We start from the raw sequence: 22,118 nt of genomic DNA on the forward strand, positions 1-22,118 counted from the left end.
AATTAAATAAAGAGACACAAAAACTTATAGAAAAATTACAAGGGGAATTAAAAACACGTAAGAGGAGGAAATTAATAAGAGATCAGGAAGACTATAGGAGAAATAAAATCTATATATATAGGAATAGAATTAACACAAGAAATTACTATGATTCAGGTACAGATAATTCTGATATGGATTCTGATGGTGAAAATAAAAATAATGATTCAAATAACCAACGTATGCACCCTTTAGGGGTAGGACTAGACGAGGTGGGAGGAGGAGGCATGGGAGGGCAATCCCAAGAGAGGAGAGAAGGAAGAGGGAGGGGGAACAGACGACATCAGGGACAATATATGATGACCAGAAATCGTATGAGATACAACTAGAAGAGGAAAGTGACTCACTTCTAGGCCCACACCCCTCTCATAAAATGGGTATTGTCAACCTTTCCTCATTCCCCCTAAATCGCGAACATATAAAGGTACTGGAAAAGGGACTTAGTTTTTGCCCTTCTAATAGTCTAGATCTATTTGAGGTCACCAAGGACTTACATCTTTTTGCGAGAAAACTCGCTTTAAAAAAGATAATGACGCCAAAAATACAAGTAGATCTGGCCTGTAGAAAAGAGAGAGATACTCTGGATTGTCTGGAGACTCTTCTCTACGAACAGAGTAATGAAATTACAGATATCCTTCCAAAAACAGATTTAAAGAAAAAATCTACTTACATGCCCTCTTTTTCTTCCATTCCAAATATTTCGGTTTTTGTTCAAAATGTCTCCCAGGAGTTGACACAAATTCAAACCACAAAGATTGTCAATGATAATCTTACTAAATCTGAACGTAGAGCCCTTAAAGAACTGATTAATCATCAGGAATTGGTCATAAAACCGGCCGACAAGGGGGGTAATGTTGTCATTCTTACTCAAGAATACTACATCAAAGAGGCAATGCGGCAATTACTTGATGAAACACAATATGCCAAATCTTCTTTTGAAGAATTTCATAGATCTCACAATGAACTTCTTTTTTTACTAAATGAAGCACGTAGAAATAATTTGATTACAAGCCAAGAGTTTGGCTTCCTGTATAGTCACAAACCAAAAACACCAGTTTTCTACTGGATACCAAAGTTACATAAATCCATTAAAAATCCACCTGGACGCCCCATCATCTCTGGAATGGGGGGCCCCACTGAAGGAATAAGTAACTATGTTGATAGGTTTTTACAGCCGTTTGTAAATGACTTACGTACCTTTGTCCAAGATTCAACAGATGTTATTAAAAAACTCGATGGAATCAATGTTTCTGACAAGACCATTTTGGTCTCGTTGGATGTTGAATCCTTATATTCTTCAATTCCCCACTCTATTGGAATTGCAACTTGTGAAAAATTTCTCAATACAAGAGGAGTGGGCTATAGCAAACATTCTAAATTTGTAAGTAAACTTTTGAAATTTGTTCTGGAAAACAATATTTTTATTTTTGATGGCAAATATTATAAACAGAAACAAGGGACAGCAATGGGGGCTACATGCGCCCCAACATATGCCTGTTTACACCTTGGTGGATGGGAAGATCAAATTGTTTTTGGTGAGCATTCTGACATAGTTGAGGCGCATGTAGCCCTCTGGATCAGATATGTGGATGATATCCTCCTGCTATGGGATGGCAGTGAGGAGGATCTACTTAAATTTGTTTCCCTCCTGAATAAGAATAATTTAAATATCTTCTTAACTTGTAGTTATGATTCTACTACCATCAATTTTTTGGACTTAAAAATTAGTAAGAACGAAGGCAAATTGAAACAGAAGTGTTTCGAAAGCCGACTGCAACTAATAGCCTTCTTTTGGGAACGAGTCATCATCCTGAAAATCTTAAGAGGGGTATTCCCTATGGGCAATTTCTGCGCCTTCGCAGAATTTGCTCTGGAGATCAAACCTTTAAACAACAGGCCAAAGATATGGCGACTCGCTTCCTTGAGAGAGGCTATTCAAAAAGATGTGTAAAAAGAGCACTCTATAAAGCATCTCAGCATCAAAGAAAAGATCTTCTGTACAAAAATAATACCAAAAGTGAGAATGTGGAAGACACTAAAATCAGATTTATTACTAAATATAATGCCCATTGGAGTAAAGTTAAAAGTATTCTTAACAATAACTGGCATTTGCTGACTAATGACTCTACATTACATCAACATGTGGGGGACTATCCCCTAATGACAGCAAGGAGACCTAACAATTTGAAAGATCTCCTTGTTAAGAGTGAATTTAACAAAGTGCCTACATCTAACTGGTTAGAACGCAATGCCCAAAAAATAGTCGGCAGTTCCCCCTGTAATCACTGTGTCTGCTGTCAATTCGTGCAGAAAACTAAGACTTTTAGCACGAATACAGGTGTCACATATAAAATCAATTCTTTTATTAATTGTTCCACAAAAGGAGTCATATATCTTCTCTATTGCTCGTGTAAATGCTTTTATGTGGGTAAAACTTTTAGAGAATTACGCTCCCGCATTACAGAACATAGAGACGATATAAAGGACTTCAATATTGACAGCCCAGTGGCGAGACATTTTGCTCAATTTCACGAATCAAAAATTGACGAACTTCACTTCATTGGAATAGAATCAGTCAAACTGAGCATGCGCGGGGGGGACATTGATAAAATTCTTTTACAAAAAGAAACAAGATGGATGTACAAACTAAACACTCTATCTCCTAATGGCTTAAATGAAAAATTGGAATTTGCTTCCTTTTTAGGCTAATTCCTTATACCTTACTTTATCTGCACATCTCCTTTTATTTCCATATGTGTATGGATAGTGGGTTCTCAAAATTAATAAAATAAATCAAAAGTGTAAATATATACTACTATGATGAGCTAAAATGCACTTATTTGCTGTTAGAATAATTTGACACACATAACATTATAATTAAGTATTGTCTTTTAAATATTGCACAATGGTGTATTAAAATAAAACTGTTTTTAGCATATTTTGTATATATGAGTTGTTGCGGATGTGTGTGTGAGTAAGTATTTGAATCATTTAATTGTATACAACCAACTTCTGCTATTGAATACCTCACCTTGGTTACTTGTGAAGCCCTTAATTTAGCTGTATTTTAAAAGTAGCAATTGCAAAGACATTGCAACAACGGCTAATTGTGATTGACATAAATTTCATCAAATTGAAAGGACTCTGGAAACCGGTATCCAATAAAAAGGCAGGTAATCAAGGTGTCGTTAGCACCTGGAAGAAGCTCCATGCTGCACTGACTGAAGGAGCGAAACGAGCATTTGGACTCGTCGTGCTTGGCAGCCCTTACAGCAGATCCCCTGCTCATCGTGACTTACCCCTGATGTCTGGACACTCCATGTACAAGGCAGCTAGGAGGAGCGACCGCGTGAACAAATACAGGTAGAATATGTTATACGAATCTGTACACCGAATATCACTGTCTTAAAGGAATACAGCACCTGTGAATAAAGACGCGTGTTTTTATTGCTCCTCCTATGCTATGTCTTTTAAGCACCAACCGACTCAGTAACTCTGGGGGTTCAAGTCTGAAGTAACTGGTTTTTATACACCGGGGACTGTATAACTGCATCCATTTCTTGCATTAACGCTGCACTTATTGGATTACAAATACCTGCAAGGTTTAAATGGACTGTTTTTGGTCTATTTCCCCTGGTGCACCAGATAATAATTTTTTGGCCAGTACTTCATTAATACTGCTTTGTGTGGGATCCCCTGTATGAATGTGAATGTGTGTATTGTGCATTTGTTTAATAAATATTTACATTGTTTTTGACATACAAGCTTTTTGTAGCGCTTTTATTCAATTTTACAGTTGTGCTGGATTTACCTAGACTTTTGGGAATTTCTTATTGTGAAATCCCCACTTCCTTTTCTATGTTGTTCTCATATGTATCTTTCTAGGAAGCACCTGTTCTCTAGTTAATTACTTATTAGTGTGCAACTCTCACCTTTTGTGTTTCTTTTGTTGACTGAGAATATATGCCTAAAGTACAATGTGTGTGAAAAATAATGCAAAAAAATGACTACCTAAAAGTTTGACAAAGACTAGTGGTTGAATTAGTGCATGGAAAGTGTTAAAATACCAGCATTTGAAATACCCTAGGGTGTCTACTTTTCAAAAATATATGGTTTGATGGGAGTAATTTACATTGCCCGGCTTCAGAAATGTCCCAAATAGGACATGGGTGCATGATGACAGATATGAAAATTCCAAGTTGAAAAACTGGAATGCGCCCCCTAAAAATAAGGCCTTTTAGCCCCCAGAGAACCCAACACACCTATACATGGGTGGTATCACTGTACTCAGGAGATGTTGTTGAATACATATTGAGTTTTTTTTTGGCAGTAACACATAACAGGGACTGAGAATATATGCCTAAAGTACAATGTGTGTGAAAAATAATGCAAAAAAATGACTACCTAAAAGTTTGACAAAGACTAGTGGTTGAATTAGTGCATGGAAAGTGTTAAAATACCAGCATTTGAAATACCCTAGGGTGTCTACTTTTCAAAAATATATGGTTTGATGGGGGTAATTTACATTGCCCGGCCTCAGAAATGTCCCAAATAGGACATGGGTGCATGATGACAGATATGAAAATTCCAAGTTGAAAAACTGGAATGCGCCCCCTAAAAATAAGGCCTTTTAGCCCCCAGAGAACCCAACACACCTATACATGGGTGGTATCACTGTACTCAGGAGATGTTGTTGAATACATATTGAGGTTTTTTTTGGCAGTAACACATAACAGGGACTGAGAATATATGCCTAAAGTACAATGTGTGTGAAAAATAACACAAAAAAATGACTACCCAAAAGTTTGACAAAGACTAGTGGTTGAATTAGTGCATGGAAAGTGTTAAAATACCAGCATTTGAAATACCCTAGGGTGTCTACTTTTCAAAAATATATGGTTTGATGGGGGTAATTTACATTGGCCAGCTTCAGAAATGTCCCAAATAGGACATGGGTGCATGATGACCGATGTGAAAATTCCAAGTTGAAAAACTGGAATGCGCCCCCTAAAATAAAGGCCTTTTAGCCCCCAGAGAACCCGACACACCTATACATGGGTGGTATCACTGTACTCAGAAGTTGTTGTTGAACACATATTGAGGTGTTTTTGGTCAGTAACATATAACAGGAACTGAGAATCCATGCCTAAAGTACAATGCGTGTGAAAAATAACACACCAAAATGACTACCCAAAAGTTTGACAAAGACTGGTGGTTGAATTAGTGCATGCAAAGTGTTAAAATACCAGCATTTGAAATACCCTAGGGTGTCTACTTTTTAAAAATATATGGTTTGATGGGGGTAATTTGCATTGTCCAGCTTCAGAAATGTCCCAAATAGGACATGGGTGCATGATGACAGATGTGAAAATTCCAAGTTAAAAAACTGGAATGCGCCCCCTAAAAATAAGGCTTTTTAGCCCCCAGAGAACCCAACAGACCTATACATGGGTGGTATCACTGTACTCAGGAGATGCTGCTGAAGACATATTGGGGTGTTATTTGGCAGTAACCCTTAACGTTCTCAGTAAATGTATTCTTGAATTGCTATTTTGTCAAAAAATCACCACTTTTTTTTTTTTTTTCAAACTTTGGCATAGATTGGTGGTAAAATAGTTGCATGGAAAGAGTCAAAATACCCCATGTTTAATACCTTAGGTTGTGTTCTTTTAAAAAATATATATATGTGAAGGGTTAATCAGGGATTCCTGACAGATATCAGTGTTCCAATGTAACTATCGCTAATTTTTTTTAAAAAAATTTGGAAATAGCAAAGTGCTACTTGTACTTATTGCCCTATAACTTGCAAAAAAAGCAAAGAACATGTAAACATTGAGTATTTCTAAACTCAGGACAAAATTTAGAAACTATTTAGCATGGGAGTTTTTTGGTAGTTGTTGAAGTGTAGGAGATTTTGAGGGTCAAAGTTAGAAAAAGTGTGTTTTTTTCAATTTTTTCCTAATATTTTATAAAATTTTTTATAGTAAATTATAAGATATGATGAAAATAATGGTATCTTTAGAAAGTCCATTTAATGGCGAGAAAAACGGTATATAATATGTGTGGGCACAGTAAATGAATAAGAGGAAAATTACAGCTAAACACAAACACCGCAGAAATGTAAAAATAGCCTTGGTCCCAAACGGACAGAAAATGGAAAAGTGCTGCGGTCATTAAGGGGTTAAGGTCCTCTCTGGTAAGAGGTTCTTGTGGTTGTGAGTCAGAATTGGATTCTGCCGTGGGCTGCAGAAGGTTAATGGGTGAAGCCTCAATGTACATTATGTCAGACCCAGTCGTGACCGGTTTGAGATAGCTGGTAAGGTTTTTGCGCTTTTAGGGCCCTTTTCCCCCTTATTATATTTCTGCTAGACATATTGAGAGTGAGGATAAATACTTTGTTATATGCCAAACTCCGTTCAGGCTTCAATCCTCCTTTATCTGAATTCAGTTGTTATTCTTATATTTACAGATGTCCCAATGTGAAATGTTGCACCCCCTCTTTATATGTACATAGAAGAAAAGAGAAATAATAAAGTCTCAAGCTTGCTAGGCGGTTCTTTTAGTATGATGTCTGCTTTTTATGAGGCCAAGGGTATTTTAGTGTGGGTTTTATTCTGTGGAACCTCTCCGACCTTAGTCCTCTGCCTTGTATCTGACTACACCATATAGCCTAAGATGCAGCAACCCACAGGCGCTTTTCTTTACAATATTGGCCAAATGTTAATTGGGTCAGGGCAAGAAGAAGGATCCTTTTCAGCCCCCGTCAGACAAAAAAGGGTGCATCTAAGCAACACAGACCAGGTCTTTTCTATGCTGTCCCTTTATGAGTATGGCAGTTTTGTGGCAGTCTTATTTCATAAGATGACCCCCTTTCCCCACTCGCTCTTATCTTCTCTGTTATTATTTGTGTTCAGAGAACACTTCTCTTACCGAGGATCGGTGCAATGCATCACAGGACTCCTTTGGAGTATCAGCAAAGGCCTGCGGTAGCTAGTGGGTAAGTTCTTCCCGGGTCATGTATAATCCGAGTTTAAGGTTTCTTTATTAAAGGGACACTGAACCCAAATTTTTTCTTTTGTAATTCAGAAAGAGCATGCAATTTTAAGCAACTTTCTAATTTACTCCTATTATCAATTTTTCTTTGTTCTCTTGCTATCATTATTTGAAAAAGAAGGCATCTAAGCTTTTTTTTGGTTTCAGTACTCTGGACAGCACTTTTTTATTGGTGGATTAATTTATCCACCAATCAGCAAGGACAACCCAGGTTGTTCACAAAAATGGGCCGGCATCTAAACTTACATTCTTGCATTTCAAATAAAGATATCAAGAGAATGAAGAAAATTTGATAATAGGAGTAAATTAGAAAGTTGCTTAAAATGTCATGCTTTTTGGGTACAGTGTCCCTTTAAGGATAAAGTGGTACACAATTGAAAAACGAAAAGGAAAATTACATCAAGATCAACAATATTACAGTCAAGTTAAGTGCATCCGGTGTAGGATGCGGTCATCCAACACCGCCTGTAATCATTTAAGTGAAAGGCCATATTAATATCCAAACTTCTTGTGTAAACCTATTTCAACAGTATATTTAAACCTAGGTATCAAGATTTGAAACAACATAATTATACAATTGTATTAGTGAACGGTTGATGTATCGTGACAGACATTTTATGGGAAGGAGTGGGGTGGAGGGGGAGAGAAAAAGGTGTGGGGATGAGGAGGCCTATATGGGGATCAATATAGATTCTAGGTGTATCAGGTATTTAAAAGTTTCCACAACTCTAGCATTTGTTCATGTATTTCTACCGTGCCTGTTTTTAAATAATGAAATCTTCCTAAGCTTAAGAGGTCAGATACCTGTGATTTCCAATATTCCTTGGTTGGGGGTGCTAGAGTCTTCCATCTGTGTGGAATCAATAGTTTGGCTCCATTAAGCATGATCCTAAGGAGCTACTCTTTAGGTGTGTGTTTTATTTTGGGCAGTGAATGGAAGAGTAAAATTTCTGGCTTGGGGGGAATTATTTTTTCCAAGATACTCGACATAAGACATGTGATCTCCCCCCAAAAATCACCCAAGAGTGGGCAGTTCCACCAGATGTGCAGGATGGTACCATATTCACGACAACCCCTCCAGCATTTTCCGCTGGACTGTTTATATATTTTTTTGAGTCTATCAGGTGTAAGGTACCATCTTGTAAGGAACTTAAAGTTCATCTCCTGTATTCTGGCTGAAGCTGAAGAGTACTTGTGATTATAGTATATCTTCTGCCAGCCCTGTTTTTTTAAGCTAATATTTAATTCTTTGTGCCATCTGTGAGTGTAGGATGGTGGGGGGAGTTGCATAGTAGTAGCTTATTGAGGGTGGAAATTGTGTGTCGGGGGGTCTGCATTGTGCATAAAGTTTCGAAGGGTGTAAGTGGGCGCGTTATTTCTTTTTTGAGGTTTAGTGTACTAAAGTAGTGTTGGTAACGCACAGCATTATACCATGAGGCTAGGCAAGATATGTTTAGTTGAGTTAGTTCCGTGGTTGATAGCAACTTGCCGTCCCTAACCGTTGTCTGAATTATGCATTCTCGTATGTGCATTCTATGTAGATGGTCATGAGAAGATGTCAAAAAGGTGTCTCTGGGTTATGTTTTAATGGTGTCATCGGGGAAGGTGTCATGGAGATGAATGTTTTGGTGTGAAGGGTTTTGTCCCAATGTTGAAAAAATTCTTTGAGCAGGGGGTATTGTTGAATTTTTGGTGTGTGTTTCTGGGAGGAGGTCCACGCCAAGGTTCCTACGTTGCACACCTTCAGAATGTCTGCATCTATCTGAACCCATGTTTTTTGAGGGGAGTTGTGGCACCATTCAATTAGTCTTTGTAGTGTGATTGCGGATTTGTATAAGTGTATATTGGGGACACCCAATCCTCCTGCCTCTTTAGGTAGGTACAGAGTGCTTTTAGGAACTCGGGGTTTGACTTTTTGCCATATGAACGTTTCCAAGGATGTTTGTAGTTTTGAGAAAAATGTGTATGGTAGGGGTATAGGAAGTGCTTGTAGAATGTATAAAATTCTAGGCAGTATATTCATTTTTATGACCCCTATTCGTCAGCCATGAAAGAGGTTTGTTTCTCCATGAGGAGAGGTCATTATTGATCTCTTTTGCAAGTGGTATATAATTGCTATCAAAAAGGGAATCGGTAGAAGATGTGAGGAAAATCCCCAGATACTTCATTTTATGTGTTTGAATTCTAAGAGGGCATGTAAACTTGAGCTGGTCCATTATTTCTATAGGGGTATTAATATTCAGTAGTTCTGATTGCTGCAGATTTAGGTGGAAGTTTGATAGACAACCAAAACTCTCAATCTCCATCAGCAAGTTTGGGAAGGAATGTGTAACATTATTGAGAGAGACTAATATGTCGTCTGCATACATTGATAGTTTATGTTCTTTATCATGCAAACAGATGCCCTGAATATTTTTATTATCTCTAATCTTTTGTGCTAAAGGTTCCAGAGATAAGGCAAATAGGATAGGAGATAGAGGGCAGCCCTGTCTGGTTCCATTTCTGTTGGGGAATGGATCAGATAGCAAACCGTTTACGCTGACTTGCACGGTCGGGTTAGAATAGAGGTGGAAGAGTCGATCTATGAAGTTGTGGCTAAAACGCATGTGTTGCAAGGTTTTTCTAAGAAATGGCCAATTTACTCTATCGAACGCCTTTTTTGCGTCGGTGGATACTAGGACTAAAGGTGTGTTCATATTTCGGGCGTAAGCTGATAATTGTACGACTTTTAGGGTATTATACCTTTCTTCTCTGCCAGGTATGAACCTGACCTGGTCTGGGGATATGAGTTTGGGTAGGACTATATTGGTACGATTAGCTAAAATTTTACCATATAATTTTATATCTGTGTTTAAAAGGGATATGGGGAGAAAATTTTTCGGGGGTATTGTTTTTTCCCCCGGTTTAGATAGGACAACTATATGAGCTGTGAGCATTGTGTCTGGGAAACCGTTGTTAACTTCTAATGTATTATATAGGTCTGCGAGTCTGGGTGTTAGGATGTCAGAGTAAGTCTTATAGTATTTTGAATCGAAACCATCCGGACCCGGGCTTTTGCCCGAGGGGAGGTTTTTGATCGCGGTTTGAATCTCCTCTTTGGTGATTGGGGTGTCTAGTGTCGTTATGTCTAATGGGTCCAGGTATTTTAGTTTTAAATTTGTAAAATAGTCTGTAAAGAGGTCGTTAGCATGTTCCTTTGACTCAGCTGTTTTTTGTGGGTTGGTGGTACTTAAATTGTAGAGAGAGGCATAGTATGTACGGAAAATTTCTGCTATTGACTTACTGTCCGCTTTAGTTTCCCCATGTGAATCTTTGATATTGTGCACATGAGCTTTAAGTTTTTTATTCTGAAGCAAGCAGGCTAGTGGGCGGCCCGGTTTATCATTAGAATCAAAGCTGTTGTTTTAGTTTATATGCTATTTTTTGGTTCTCGTTTTTTAAATGATTCTTGAGGTCCAATTTAAGTGACGTCATCTAAGACGGCGTCCCTTAGATTCCGATTGGCTGATATCAGAATTAAGGTAGAAAAAATCCTATTGGCTGATGCAATCAGCCAATAGGATTGAATTTGAATCCTATTGGCTAATCCAATCAGCCAATAGAATTGAGCTCATATTCTATTGGCTGATTGGAACAGCCAATAGAATGCCAGCTCAATCCTATTGGCTGATCTTATCAGCCAATAGGATTCTTTCCACCTGAATTTCCGATTGGCTGATAGAAGTCTATTAGCCAATCTGAATCTAAGGGACGCTATCTTGGATGACGTCACTTAAAGTGATATTCATTCAGCAAGAAGACGTCATTGGAAGAGGATGCTCCGCACCGGATGTCTTGAAGATGGAGCCGCTCTGCATCGGAAGGATGAAGATAGAAGATGCCGTCTGGAGGACCACTTCTGCCCGTCTGGAGGACCACTTCTGCCTGTCTGGAGGACCACTTCTGCTGGATTCGTTGAGGACATCTTGCCGCTTGGATGAAGACTTCTCCCGGTAAGTGAATCTTCGGGGTTAGTGTTAGGATTTTTTAAGGGTGTATTGAGTGAGTTTATTTTTTAGGTTAGGTCTTTGGGCCTGCAAAAGAGCTAACTGCCCTTTTAAGGGCAATGTCCATACAAATACCATTTTCAGGGCAATGGGGGGCTTAGGGTTTTTTTAGTTAGTAATTTATTTGGGGGGTTGGTTGTGTGGGTGGTGGGTTTTACTGTTGTGGGTTGGTTGTGTGTATTTTTTTTTAAAGAGCTGATTACTTTGCTGCAATGCCCCGCATAAGGCCCTTTTAAGGGCTATTGGTAGTTTAGTTTAGGTTAGAGGTTTTTTTTATTTTGGGGGGGCTTTTTTTTATTTTGATAGGGCTATTAGATTAGGTGTAATTAGTTTAAAGATCTTGTAATTTGTTTTGTTTTTTCTTTAATTTAGTGGTTTTTTTTTTTTGTAATTTAGATAATTTAAATTAATTTAGTTAATTATATTTAATTTAGGGAATTGATTTAATTGTAGTGTAGTGTTAGGTGTTATTGTAGCATAGATTAGGTTTTATTTTACAGGTAAATTTGTATTTATTTTACCTAGGTAGTTAGTAAATAGTGAAGAACTATTTAGTAACTATTCTACCTAGTTAAATTAAATACAAACTTGCCTGTGAAATAAAAATAAACCTTAAGCTAGATACAATGTAACTATTAGTTATATTGTAGCAAGCTTAGGATTTATTTTATAGGTAAGTATTTAGTTTTAAATAGGAATTATTTAGTTATTAATAGTAGGTTTTATTTAGATTTATTTAAATTATATTTAAGTTAGGGGGTGTTAGGGTTAGACTTAGGTTTAGGGGTTAATACATTTAGAATAGTGGTGGCGACGTTGGGGGCGGGAGATTAGGGGTTAATAAATGTAATGTAGGTGGCAGCGGTGTAGTGACAGTATACAAATAAAGCTGTGAAAAAGCCGAAGAGCAGCGAGATCGATGACTGTTAGTTAACAACAGTTGGTGCGCGGCTTTTTGACAGCTTTTTTGATAATTTTGGAGAACGTATTCAGGTCCGCGGCATCGATGTTAGGCGAACGTATTGGTGCTGTTGAATGCAAGTAAGTTGACGGCTTGATAAGTAGATGCCCTTGGCTGAAGCCAGTTTCTGTCTCGTAATATGTGTGACCCCATTGCAACACAAAACACATACGCCTAGATTTAGAGTTCTGCATTAGGGTCAAAAAGCAGCGTTAAGGGGTCCGCTGGTATTTAGAGTCAGCCAGGAAAGGGTCTACCGCTCACTTTCTTTCTGCGACTCGAGGCTACCGCAGATCCCCTTATGTCAATTGCGCATCCTATCTTTTCTATGGGATTTGCCTAACGCTAGTATTACGAGTCTTGGAAGAAGTGAGCGGTAGAGCCTCTACCGACAAGACTCCAACCGCAAAAAAGTCTGTAGTTAAGAGCTTTATGGGCTAACGCGGGAACATAAAGCTCTTAACTACTGTGCTATAAAGTACACTAACACCCATAAACTACCTATTAACCTCTAAACCGAGGCCCCCCCACATCGCAAACCCTATAATTATTTTTTTTAGGATTTATATTTTTTTACAGGCAACTTTGTATTTATTTTAACTAGGTACAATAGCTATTAAATAGTTAATAACTATTTAATAGCTACCTAGTTAAAATAATTACAAAATTACCTGTAAAATAAATCCTAACCTAAGTTACAATTACACCTAACACTACACTATCAATAAATTAATTAAATAAATTACCTACAATTATCTAAACTAAAATACAATTAAATAAACTAAACTATAGTACAATAAATAACTAAATTACAAAAAATAAAAAAGAATTACAAGAAGTTTAAACTAATTACACCTAATCTAAGCCCCCTAATAAAATAAAAAAGCCCCCCAAAATAATAAAATGCCCTACCCTATTCTAAATTACAAAGTAATCAGCTCTTTTACCAGCCCTTAAAAGGGCTTTTTGCGGGGCATTGCCCCAAAGTAATCAGCTCTTTTACCTGTAAAAAAATACAACACCCCCCAAACATTAAAACCCACCATCCACATACCCCTACTCTAACCCACCCAAACCCCCCTTAAATAAACCTAACACTAACCCCCTGAAGATCTCCCTACCTTGAGTCGTCTTCACCCAGCCGAGCCAAATTCTTCATCCAAGCGGAGCAAGAGGAGGTCCTCCATCCGGTAGAAGTCTTCATCAAAGCGGGGCAAGAAGAGGTCCTCCATCTGTTAGAAGTCTTCAGCCAAGCGGGGCAGATGAGGTCTTCCATCCGATTGAAGTGTTCATCCAAGCGGCATCTTCTATCTTCATCCATCCGGAGCGGAGCGGCAGCATCCTGAAGACCTCCGATGCGGAACATCCATCCTGGCCGACGATCCCTCTTGATCATACATGCATTGAGAGTTGGAAGTTACTTGTTTTAGTAGGTTCTCCTGTTTTTTTTCTAGAGTTTGAACTTGTTTGTTGACCTGGTGGAAGTCTTTTTTCAATTCTCCAAATAATGATCTCATTTCTGTCAGTACAGCATTAATGTCCGCTTTTGAGGAGATAACATTAAGGTCCTCTCTGGTAAGAGGTTCTTGTGGTTGTGAGTCAGAATTGGATTCTGCCGTGGGCTGCAGAGGGTTAATGGGTGAAGCCTCAATGTGCATTATGTCAGACCCAGTCGTGACCGGTTTGAGATAGCTGGTAAGGTTTGCGCTTTTAGGGCCCTTTTCCCCTTATTATATTTCTGCTAGACATATTGAGAGTGAGGATAAATACTTTGTTATATCCCAAACTCTGTTCAGGCTTCAATCCTCCTTTATCTGAATTCAGTTGTTATTCTTATATTTACAGATGTCCCAATGTGAAATGTTGCACCCCCTCTTTATATGTACATAGAAGAAAAGAGAAATAATAAAGTCTCAAGCTTGCTAGGCGGTTCTTTTAGTATGATGTCTGCTTTTTATGAGGCCAAGGGTATTTTAGTGTGGGTTTTATTCTGTGGAACCTCTCCGACCTTAGTCCTCTGCCTTGTATCTGCCTACACCATATACACACCACAAGTAAACTGTCTGCGCTAAAACCCTTTCCAGAGTATTAAATAACTGGTATAATGATAGTAAGTGCCTATATTTAAAAAATTACACAACGATAAGTTAGATCTAATAATATAAACCAACTCTTTCCCAAGTAGCAGCAATATTCATATATAGTTTGAAGCAAAATCCTCAAGCAAACATCCTTATCGTGAAGGTAATCGAGCGTGAATTTGCTGATACAGTTTAAAAGATTACCCGTTATGAGCAGCCTTGTACTGATGGTAACTCAGGTAGACAGTACTTTACGTTTCCTGGGCTCAACTTTAAAAGTCGGGAAATGACGTAGCCACTACGGGATTGCGGTAGTCCGGGTGCAGCTGTTCTGAGGCTGTGTTCTTCTCCCAGCAGCCAACGGAAACTCACATAGGACAAAAAAAAGAACAAAAAAGCGCACCCAGATTCAAGCGGATTTATTGGAACAAGTAGCCAGACGAAACACATATAGTAAGTAGCAAACTCACCAGATGCAAAGCATCACTGTACACATAGAACTATAGATGTATAGACGATCAAGCAGGGGTAGCGGTAAACAGCGGTATTAGAATCCACTTCTCACCCACAGGTATGATCACTAATATTCAAGCTTTAAAATGTGTATGCTTTATACACAGAACACCTCAACGCGTTTCCCCCGTCTGAGCGGACGGGCTTTTTCAAGAGGAAAATAGTGAATGACTTGCAACAACAGGGAGGCCCCTATATACCTACAAAAAAATCTATGCAGGTATAGGATACACCTGTGTTGGTGATTATAGCCACACCTTCAGGGGCAAGACACTCATTATTTAAAAACAACACTTAAATATCCAATGTAAAATAGACATTTCTAACATTAAATGTTATATTCAATAAAACAGTTATATACAATATTGCACACAAAAATATGTTATAATGCACTATGCATAGCTTGACATTAAAAACATCAGGTTTAAAATCATGAGTCTATCTAGAACATTTCCTTCTTATACAAGTAAAAAGCTTAAAACATTTTTCTATAATGACTAAAATACTGATATCCAAAAAACAGAAAATAATAATCATCTTACATAGCCTGAAAAAAGCAACAATAGAAGCCATAGAGGAAAACAGTCAACAGAAATGGCTACATATGCGCTGCCACATCAATCTCTATATTTAACCCCAGAGGTGCCAAAGAGTTAATTTTGTAGATCCAGAGGGTCTCCAATTTACGTAGTTTTAAAAGCCTATCATGTTCACTAGGGGGGAACCAGTCTATTACTTGTATCTTTAGATTACAAGGATCACTATTATGACATTCCATAAAATGTCTTGGAACACTGTGCTTATTAATTTTCTCTTTTATGTTATAAATGTGTTCATAAAGTCTTCTTTTGATTTTTCTTTTGGTGCGGCCTACATAAAATAGGCCACACCCACATTCTAACAGATATACAACAAAAGTGGAGTTGCAATTACTTCTGACCCTGATGTCAAACTCTTTTGATCTCTCAGAGTTATAGAATTTGCTAGCTTTATTTATGTGTTTACACATTTGACAGTTCAGTTTCCCACATTTGTTGGTGCTTTTAGTACCTGTTAACCAATTACTAGAAGATGCTGTTTTCTCTTCTTTTTTATTCTTGAGTTTACTAGGTGCCAAAAAGTTCTTAAGGTTTCTCCCTTTCTTAAAAGTGCATGTTGGTTGCTCTCCTAGATGGGTGCCTAAAACAGGGTCTGCTTTAAGAACAGGCCAATGTTTTTTTAAAATGTTCTTAATTTTATTTGAACCCTCATTATATGATGAAATAAATCTAATTGTAGTTTCATCCACTGGTTTTTGTTCTTGAATTCTAGGTTGGTTCTTTTTGAGTAAATCTTCCCTATTTCTTGCAAGAGCCCTATTTTTTCATTCATTTATTAAGCTGGGACTGTAACCTTTATTTAAAAATTTATTTTCCAGACATTTAGCTTCCTTATTAAAATTATCCAAGTGGGTACAATTTCTCCTCATCCTGACGAACTGACTATATGGTATATTGTGGATCCAGCTCTTCTTATGGGCACTTTTAAAATCTATAAAACTGTTTTTCTCAGTAGGTTTTTTAAAATTAGTGACAGCAATCTTTTTATTGATATCGGTGTAAAAAATTAAATCTAAAAATTCAATTGAAATTTTTGAATGGTTGCCTGTAAATTTTAGATTTAGGTTGTTCTGATTTAAAAAACCATAAAATTCTCTTATCTCCTGTTCCTCCCCTTTCCACAAGATGATAATATCATCTATATAGCGATGGTATTTCATTATATTATGTCTATACTTATTGTTGGGCCAAATAAAAAGATTTTCAAAAAAATTCATAAATAAATTTGCATAAGAGGGTGCAAATGTTGTACCCATGGCCGTCCCCTGGGTTTGTAAATAAAACACACCCTCAAAAACAAAATAATTGTGGGTAAGTATAAACATAATACAATCCGTCAAAAATTTAGTCTGGACACTCGAAAAATTCTGTTTTATCAATTCAATTTCTATAGCATTTACACCTGCATCATGTGGGATGCAGGTGTAAAGAGAGGAAACATCACAGGTGATCCACCACATGTTATCTTCCCATAATGTGCCTTCAAAATTTAATATAGCCTCCTTAGTATCTTTCAAAAATGCTCGAGTTTGTTTTACTAGATGCTGAAGGAAATGATCTACATATTTGGAGAGATTGTCACAAAGTGCACCAATCCCTGAGACTATGGGCCTCCCAGGCGGATTGGTGAGATCTTTATGCACTTTGGGCAAATGATAGAACAAGGGGATGTTTGGATGAATGTTAGACACGAACCTATATTCGTTCGTATTTAAGATTCCATCATTTTTAGCTGTAATTAACAATTTCTCTAATTCTTTGCTAAATTTGACTGTGGGATCTGAGTGTAAAATGTTGTAGGTATTAGTATCATTTAAAAGCTTGTTAGCCTCTTCCAGATAGTGATCCCTTTTCTGGATCACTATCCCTCCGCCCTTGTCAGCAGAACGTATTACAATCTCTCTATTGTCGCTTAGTTTTTTGAGCGCTTTTCTTTCTAAAATGCTTAAATTATCATTGAATTTATTGAGGATTTTATTGTTGTCTTTGAATGCAGCTTCTATATCATTTAACACTAACTTGGTAAACAGAGGGATTTGGTCTCCCTGAGATCCCACAGGATAAAAAGTTGTTTTTCCCTTAAAATTGGAATGCCTAACTTCTGGACTAGGATCATATAAGGATAAATTTAAAAGAGCCTCTATATCGCTGCCAACAGAATCAATACACCTTTCAGAATCTTCCCTCCTCCCTTCTTGTTCTAAGCTTTGTAAAATCCGTATGGAGTCCAAATCAAGGCTCTGTGTGTATTCTTTTTTCTGTTCATTCCTACTTAGTGGGTTCTTAATGAAATGTCTTTTGAGGGTTAATTTCCTTATGTATTTATGGACATCCACAAAGGTCTCAAATTTATTTGGTATTGCTTTTGGGGCAAAATTAAGCCCTTTATTAAGTAGCTTAATTTCTTCATTGCTAAGGTCTATATTAGCAATGTTGAAAATTTCTGTCTGTTCTAAATCTAGTTTATTCTTCTTCTCTCTCTTTGCCTGTACCCGTCTCCCTGCTCGGGTTCCTCGTCTATTTCTAAGGACCTTTTCCCTGGTCTTATTTGCATTGACCCCATATTTGTGGGTGGTTGGGGGTCTGGGTCCATATGACCCTCTCAATTCCCTAAAAAATTGTGAGAATTTTCCACATCATTGCTCTTTGGTCTTGCTCCTGTTCTATTCCAGTCATTATTAGACTGTTGTTCATTCTGATGATTAAGGGGTTCAAATCTATTTTTAGTAGGAAGATTATACTCAGACCTTTCAGGATAATTTTGATTATTATTTTGTCTCCTATGTTGATACCCCCTTGGGGATTGGAACCCCCTTGGGGATTGATGGGACTGATTTTGATGATTTCTCCATGCTGGAGTTGGATTTCTAAAAAGAGGTCTATATCCAGAATTATGATATTGGGGTCTAAATGGAACTTGTTCAAAGTTATGCCCCTGGTCATATTGATTTCTCCTGTAATACAGGCTATTATTAGCATTTCTGGGCTCCCAAGGCTCATTTGAGGTATGCATGGGTTTGTAATGACCATTTTTATCCCCCATATTACCTTTATAGTTGTTAGCATTATATGGATTTATGTTACTAGGATTAGTCTGGACAGTATGATTCCCTAATCCTTTAGGAGGTTTATTAGTATTCTTCTCTCTTTTATAAGTACCTACACCATATAGCCTAAGATGCAGCAACCCACAGGCGCTTTTCTTTACAATATTGGCCAAATGTTAATTGGGTCAGGGCAAGAAGAAGGATCCTTTTCAGCCCCCGTCAGACAAAGAAGGGTGCATCTAAGCAACACAGAGCAGGTCTTTTCTATGCTGTCCCTTTATGACTATGGCAGTTTTGTGGCAGTCTTATTTCATAAGATGACCCCCTTTCCCCACTCGCTCTTATCTTCTCTGTTATTATTTGTGTTCAGAGAACACTTCTCTTACCGAGGATCGGTGCAATGCATCACAGGACTCCTTTGGAGTATCAGCAAAGGCCTGCGGTAGCTAGTGGGTAAGTTCTTCCCGGGTCATGTATAATCCGAGTTTAAGGTTTCTTTATTAAAGGGACACTGAACCCAAATTTTTTCTTTTGTAATTCAGAAAGAGCATGCAATTTTAAGCAACTTTCTAATTTACTCCTATTATCAATTTTTCTTTGTTCTCTTGCTATCATTATTTGAAAAAGAAGGCATCTAAGCTTTTTTTTGGTTTCAGTACTCTGGACAGCACTTTTTTATTGGTGGATTAATTTATCCACCAATCAGCAAGGACAACCCAGGTTGTTCACAAAAATGGGCCGGCATCTAAACTTACATTCTTGCATTTCAAATAAAGATATCAAGAGAATGAAGAAAATTTGATAATAGGAGTAAATTAGAAAGTTGCTTAAAATTTCATGCTTTTTGGGTACAGTGTCCCTTTAAGGATAAAGTGGTACACAATTGAAAAACGAAAAGGAAAATTACATCAAGATCAACAATATTACAGTCAAGTTAAGTGCATCCGGTGTAGGATGCGGTCATCCAACACCGCCTGTAATCATTTAAGTGAAAGGCCATATTAATATCCAAACTTCTTGTGTAAACCTATTTCAACAGTATATTTAAACCTAGGTATCAAGATTTGAAACAACATAATTATACAATTGTATTAGTGAACGGTTGATGTATCGCGACAGACATTTTATGGGAAGGAGTGGGGTGTAGGTGGAGAGAAAAAGGTGTGGGGATGAGGAGGCCTATATGGGGATCAATATAGATTCTAGGTGTATCAGGTATTTAAAAGTTTCCATAACTCTAGCATTTGTTCGTGTATTTCTACTGTGCCTGTTTTTAAATAATGAAATCTTCCTAAGCTTAAGAGGTCAGATACCTGTGATTTCCAATATTCCTTGGTTGGGGGTGCTAGAGTCTTCCATCTGTGTGGAATCAATAGTTTGGCTCCATTAAGCATGATCCTAAGGAGCTACTTTTTAGGTGTGTGTTTTATTTTGGGCAGTGAATGGAAGAGTAAAATTTCTGGCTTGGGGGGAATTATTTTTTCCAAGATACTCGACATAAGACATGTGATCTCCCCCCAAAAATCACCCAAGAGTGGGCAGTTCCACCAGATGTGCAGGATGGTACCATATTCACGACAACCCCTCCAGCATTTTCCGCTGGACTGTTTATATATTTTTTTGAGTCTATCAGGTGTAAGGTACCATCTTGTAAGGAACTTAAAGTTCATCTCCTGTATTCTGGCTGAAGCTGAAGAGTACTTGTGATTATAGTATATCTTCTGCCAGCCCTGTTTTTCTAAGCTAATATTTAATTCTTTGTGCCATCTGTGAGTGTAGGATGGTGGGGGGAGTTGCATAGTAGTAGCTTATTGAGGGTGGAAATTGTGTGTCGGGGGGTCTGCATTGTGCATAAAGTTTCGAAGGGTGTAAGTGGGCGCGTTATTTCTTTTTTGAGGTTTAGTGTACTAAAGTAGTGTTGGTAACGCACAGCATTATACCATGAGGCTAGGCAAGATATGTTTAGTTGAGTTAGTTCCGTGGTTGATAGCAACTTGCCGTCCCTAACCGTTGTCTGAATTATGCATTCTCGTATGTGCATTCTATGTAGATGGTCATGAGAAGATGTCAAAAAGGTGTCTCTGGGTTATGTTTTAATGGTGTCATCGGGGAAGGTATCATGGAGATGAATGTTTTGGTGTGAAGGGTTTTGTCCCAATGTTGAAAAAATTCTTTGAGCAGGGGGTATTGTTGAATTTTTGGTGTGTGTTTCTGGGAGGAGGTCCATGCCAATGTTCCTACGTTGCACACCTTCAGAATGTCTGCATCTATCTGAACCCATGTTTTTTGAGGGGAGTTGTGGCACCATTCAATTAGTCTTTGTAGTGTGATTGCGGATTTGTATAAGTGTATATTGGGGACACCCAATCCTCCTGCCTCCTTAGGTAGGTACAGAGTGCTTTCAGGAACTCGGGGTTTGACTTTTTGCCATATGAACGTTTCCAAGGATGTTTGTAGTTTTGAGAAAAATGTGTATGGTAGGGGTATAGGAAGTGCTTGTAGAATGTATAAAATTCTAGGCAGTATATTCATTTTTATGACCCCTATTCGTCAGCCATGAAAGAGGTTTGTTTCTCCATGAGGAGAGGTCATTATTGATCTCTTTTGCAAGTGGTATATAATTGCTATCAAAAAGGGAATCGGTAGAAGATGTGAGGAAAATCCCCAGATACTTCATTTTATGTGTTTGAATTCTAAGAGGGCATGTAAACTTGAGCTGGTCCATTATTTCTATAGGGGTATTAATATTCAGTAGTTCTGATTGCTGCAGATTTAGGTGGAAGTTTGATAGACAACCAAAACTCTCAATCTCCATCAGCAAGTTTGGGAAGGAATGTGTAACATTATTGAGAGAGACTAATATGTCGTCTGCATACATTGATAGTTTATGTTCTTTATCATGCAAACAGATGCCCTGAATATTTTTATTATCTCTAATCTTTTGTGCTAAAGGCTCCAGAGATAAGGCGAATAGGATAGGAGATAGAGGGCAGCCCTGTCTGGTTCCATTTCTGTTGGGTAATGGATCAGATAGCAAACCTTTTACCCTGACTTGCGCGGTCGGGTTAGAATAGAGGTGGAAGAGTCGATCTATGAAGTTGTGGCTAAAACGCATGTGTTGCAAGGTTTTTCTAAGAAATGGCCAATTTACTCTATCGAACGCCTTTTTTGCGTCGGTGGATACTAGGACTAAAGGTGTGTTCATATTTCGGGCGTAAGCTGATAATTGTACGACTTTTAGGATATTATAACTTGCTTCTCTGCCAGGTATGAACCCGACCTGGTCTGGGGATATGAGTTTGGGTAGGACTATATTGGTACGATTAGCTAAAATTTTACCATATAATTTTATATCTGTGTTTAAAAGGGATATGGGGAGAAAATTTTCAGGGGTATTGTTTTTTCCCCCGGTTTAGGTAGGACAACTATATGAGCAGTGAGCATTGTGTCTGGGAAACCGTTGTTAACTCCTTATGTATTATATAGGTCTGCGAGTCTGAGTGTTAGGATGTCAGAGTAAGTCTTATAGTATTTTGAATCGAAACCATCCGGACCCGGGCTTTTGCCCGAGGGGAGGTTTTTGATCGCGGTTTGGATCTCCTCTTTGGTGATTGGGGTGTCTAGTGTCGTTATGTCTAATGGGTCCAGGTATTTTAGTTTTAAATTTGTAAAATAGTCTGTAAAGAGGTCATTAGCATGTTCCTTTGACTCAGCTGTTTTTGTGGGTTGGTGGTACTTAAGTTGTAGAGAGAGGCATAGTATGTACGGAAAATTTCTGC

This window comes from Bombina bombina, chromosome 2 (genome assembly GCF_027579735.1).
Source record: "Bombina bombina isolate aBomBom1 chromosome 2, aBomBom1.pri, whole genome shotgun sequence".
NCBI classification, from domain to species: Eukaryota; Metazoa; Chordata; class Amphibia; order Anura; family Bombinatoridae; genus Bombina; species Bombina bombina.